The 5000-nt window shown below is 45.2% G+C and overlaps 1 long non-coding RNA gene across 1 annotated transcript in view; it reads right to left on the bottom strand.

Annotated features, from left to right (window-relative positions):
* Positions 1-3490, bottom strand: part of LOC125295818 — a 93804-nt gene extending 90314 nt beyond the window's left edge. Inside the window, exon 1 of the long non-coding RNA XR_007193692.1 lies at positions 3226-3490. This is a non-coding gene — a long non-coding RNA (uncharacterized LOC125295818). The remainder of the gene's footprint in view (positions 1-3225) is intronic.
* Between the last annotated feature and the right edge of the window lie 1510 nt (positions 3491-5000).

Raw genomic sequence — 5000 nt, 5'->3', positions numbered from 1 at the left:
GCACTACATACCTCACTTACTTCCAGCACCCTGATTTACATTCATTTACATCTGTTCACAGTTTCCGCTTTTAGCCCATTAGTAATAAAATACAGTTATTTTTTACTGAAGAGCTCGAGCTCTCCCTTCCATTGGTAACATTTCAGCTGGGTTCCCCTGTTCTTTCCTTACAATGTGTCAGTTGCGGAGTTCTTAGAATGACACAGTTCTAAAGTTCCTCCTACTGTACCTCTCCCCACTCTTGTATTATACGATGTAGGCTACATTCTGCTTCTCTCGTCTCAAATCCATCTGAATGGAAATCTCTTAATGCACAGATACTTTACCCATACGAGCGCCTGCAATGGTGCGTTCACTTACTCCAGACTGGAAGAGTTTACCCAAGTATAAGTATAAGTATATATACTTTTTTGATCCCGTGAGGGAAATTTGGTCTCTGCATTTAACCCAATCATTATTAATAATTAGTGAAACACAAACAGCACACAGTGAACACACAGTGAGGTGAAGCACACACTAATCCCGGCGCAGTGAGCTGCCTGCTACAACGGCGGCGCTCGGGGAGCAGTGAGGGGTTAGGTGCCTTGCTCAAGGGCACTTCAGCCGCGGCCCACTGGTCGGGGCTCGAACCGGCAACCCTCCGGTTACAAGTCCAGAGTGCTAACCAGTGGGCCACGGCTGCCCTACAAATGCCTGCGATGGTGCGTTCACTTACTACAGACTGTAAGAGTTTACCCATACGAGCGCCTGAGATGGTGCGATCACTTACTACAGACTGTAAGAGTTTACCCATACGAGCGCCTGCGATGGTGCGATCACTTACTACAGACTGTAAGAGTTTACCCATACGAGCGCCTGCGATGGTGCGATCACTTACTACAGACTGTAAGAGTTTACCCATACGAGCGCCTGCGATGGTGCGATCACTTACTACAGACTGTAAGAGTCGTAGACGGCTCACATGCTGCCCTTTCACATGGCACTGGCTGTGTTTCTTCATAAGTAAACAGAAAGAGCGGGATATGGGATGTGGGGCTGTGTATGTCTGTATGAGTGTATGTGCCACACGAGAGGGTGTGTGTGTGTGTGCGTGTGTGTGTGTGTGTGTGTGTGTGTGTGTGTGTGTGTGTGCGCTACTCGAGAGGGAGATTATGTAGCCATGAGGACAGCAATCTAGAAAGTTCTGCCACAGCAATTAATGGCCAAAAGGGTTGCGCACACACTAGTGGCTCAGTCAAGCATGTTGAAAGCAGCCTACACACACACACACACACACACACACACACACACACACACACAGATACACACACACACACACAAAACACACACACACACACACACAAATACATTCAAGCACCCACCGACACAGACAGACACACACACACACAGGGACACACACACACACACATGCACACACACACACCCACACACACAGACAGACACCCACCGTCACAGACAGACACACACACACACAAATGCAATCAAGCACCCACACACACACAGGCACACATACCCACCTAATCACAGTTAAACTCTTAGAAATATGCATGTACTCTCTCACAAACACAGAGAGAGAGAGAGAGAGAGCCGAGACATACACCCACACCAAATCACAATAAGACTTGCACATCCAAAAGAACACACGTGATGCTTGCACATACACACTCAAAGACACACACACACACACGGCTTCCAGCAGTGGAGAGGCTGACTGGGCCAAGTGGGAAAACCCTTATGTGCTCCAGAGCTCTGCGCTGAGTTGATCACTCTAAATGCCAAGACCTTTACTATGCAGAGCGACAGTCACTGGGACTTTGAAGGGGAATACTGTGCCTGCTGTGTTTGTGTGTGTGTGTTATCTAAAGGATCGAGGCATGTATGTCTGATACTTTAGATACACAGGTGTTAAGCCTGTAGACTCTAGTCTCTTCCTTCAGAGAAGCAGAGAGGCGTACACACACACACACACACACACACACACACACACACACACACACACACACACACACGATTGTCCACTGGGATTGTGCTTAGTGTAGTTATTGGATTTTTTTTGGCCATATATACCTTCAGCACATAAGATAGCCAATGTGTGATTCATCAAATCAGTGCATCTACACATAAAACATGCACCATGAAATTCATTCAGCTAACTGCAGCACAATGCTCTATAAACAGAAATGATTTAGTTTTAGTCACACCAGCCAAATGAGAGTTGAAACTGGGTTAAAACTCTTATCAAATGAATGAATTCTAAGGAAAGTTCTGTTGTTGTTCATTTCTCAATTCTTGAAGAGGAGATAGTAACATATTATCTAAATTCTAGAGATGAAAAAAAAATCAAATAATAAATAAATTCAATGTTTAATAAATAAATAATAAACAATAAACATTATTATCATCATCATCATCATCATCATTATACATTCATAGACCTTTGGAACAAATAGCCCATTAGACAAACCCTTTTAGTTTATGACAGCGCAATGATGACATATTAGACTACCACATATATTGTCAGTTTGGCTGTCTATCACCCAAAACATACTATCACTCAATGGCCTTTCAACAAACATCTCTTGTCGCTTACATTCAACAGTGACTTTATAAACGCAGGCGACCTGGCTTTGGTCGAAGTGGCAAATGGTTAAAGTCAACATTCGGGGAAAGGAATGCAAGAACGGACTGGACAGATTTGGGACGGAGGCATATAATTTCTTACCTACACCTCGACAAAGCAGCTTTTAGCACAGAGAGCTAGGTCTTGCCATAAACAGTAAGAGAGAGGGTCTTGCTAACGATTCAGTGTGGTTAGCCCCTGTCAAACCGCGCTAACCCGTGTGTGCGAAGCTAGCTGAGCAAGCAAATGGGCAACTGAGATAGCAGAGCATCGTCAAGCAACATAATCGCTTCCTACGTAAATCAACTGCTAAACCAAGCCTACGGAAATTTCCCCGCTTTCTTCCGCATCTGGAATTGCTGTTAGGAAAAGTAGCCTGGCTAACCAGCGAGCTACTAGCTGCATATATCTTTACAGTGACAGTCGCAGAGACAAGCAAGCCCCGTCCGTGCCAAAGCTAACCACCTTGATGCAACATTGTTGCCACTTAACGTTTGTTTGTGAACATTTCTGTTACAAGAGTGTGCTATTCAATTGATGCCAACGCTCCACGACACTGCCACGGCAATCTTTCAAATTCTGTCAAAATTGAGAAATGTGTGTACCTGAAACCTGTTGACTCCTCCTACCGGGCACTTGGTTGGTGGAAGTCCACTCGAGATTGTTTGTTTGCGACGAAGTCTGCTGATGAGAAGTTGCTCCTTTTCGGGACGGTCTCCGCCGCTTCACGGGAACGGTGGATGTGAAGCTTCGTTTAATGAGAGTTGCCTCCGGCTTCACGGTGGCGGGGCGAGACGCGATAAGGAGGGGGCGAAGTGAAGTTGGAACAGACCAGTTTGCGTGGAGTAGCAGCCATTCGAGTCACGTGCTGCGACGGTGAAACCCAGCGCGGACGACTGTCCCCGCCCCGCCTCCCTCACGCGCTGTGCCAGCCGTCTGACGGGAGTGTCCCGTTAACTCCATCATGCACGAAGAGTTTCCCGCTCCGCTATTGATCCAAAAATCAATTTGAGGTGGTCGAGAGGAGACAACCGATTTTTCTCTGTTCGAGATGAGCGGTTTCCTGTCATCACGTCTATGTATCTGCCCGTGTTCAATACTTCAGTGGTGACAAAGTTCAGCACCTGCTTGTCACCTTTGCCAAGTGCTTAGACTAGCCTACTGTAGCGAAGGCACCAACGATTTCAAACGATTTCTTAGAGTGGTGGCCAAAGTAAGAAATCGTGTGAAATTGTTCGAAATCATTTAAAACCAAATTTGCTAGTGAGGCCTACTTGATAAGGATCAATAGGCTTATTGCCAAGTGGGTCATCACCAACATGGAGTTCATAAAATGTTCACTGTGGCAGTGCATTATGATATTGATGGTCATATTTCAAGAACTCTATTTGAGTAGTTAAACATGTGGCTCTTGCAGAGACAGTAGCCTACAGTATTAGGGCGATGTTGCTATATGCTACGATGCATCTCCTTCTGTAGACAAGCACCACAAAGTGAGGGTAGGTATAGCTTCCTAAGGTGTCAGGGAGTGAGGTTTACTCACTGCAGTGTAACTACTGGTTACCATTACACACACACACACACACACACACACACAAAAAGCACATAAATACACAACTGCTGTTTGTCTCTCTGTCCATCTCCAGCAGTCTTTGTGTGTGTGTTTGTGTATACATGTCTTCCTAAAAAAGGGAAGGTTATGGGAAAGATATTTTTGTCACTGACTGTTCAATGAGACAACACACACACACCAAACACACACACACACACACGTATGTTTGTTCATTCTGAACCTTGGGCTGGGGTCCAGGCCAGGCTATTTCAGGGGTAACACTAGCCTGACTGATCAACACATCCATCAAGCCAACCAGCTCATACCCCTATCACTGGACAAGTTATAGAACCAACACACACACACATACACAAGCCCATGCACACAAATTGCACACTAAACACACACAGCCAGCTTATCCACCTTATTCCTCAAACCAGAAATCCGTCCCGTTTTCGTTTTACTTCCATTCTGTTCACATTATAACGTAGTGCTTATATTAAGGACACGTAAAAGCACAGTCTATTGTCCCATTCAAATCAATACAACGCAGCTGCGGCCAGAAATAGAAAACAGTTTTCTGAATACTGAAGTGTCATGGCGACGCCCATTGTTGGATTGTGGATACACAATCTAAAAAATAGCAAGAACACACACTGATTTATATGAACTTATAGAGAAAGATTTACATAGACACACACATGCAAGCAGGCAGATTAACATACACACACACACACACACACACACACACACACACACACACACACACACAGACTCTCCCAAGAAAAACATTTTGGCTATCTCAGCTTACATGTCACGCCAGTGTGT

This window comes from Alosa alosa, chromosome 6 (genome assembly GCF_017589495.1).
Source record: "Alosa alosa isolate M-15738 ecotype Scorff River chromosome 6, AALO_Geno_1.1, whole genome shotgun sequence".
Classification (NCBI taxonomy): Eukaryota; Metazoa; Chordata; class Actinopteri; order Clupeiformes; family Clupeidae; genus Alosa; species Alosa alosa.
Note: the sequence above shows the minus strand (reverse complement) of the source record. Positions and strands in the feature narration are given on the sequence as shown.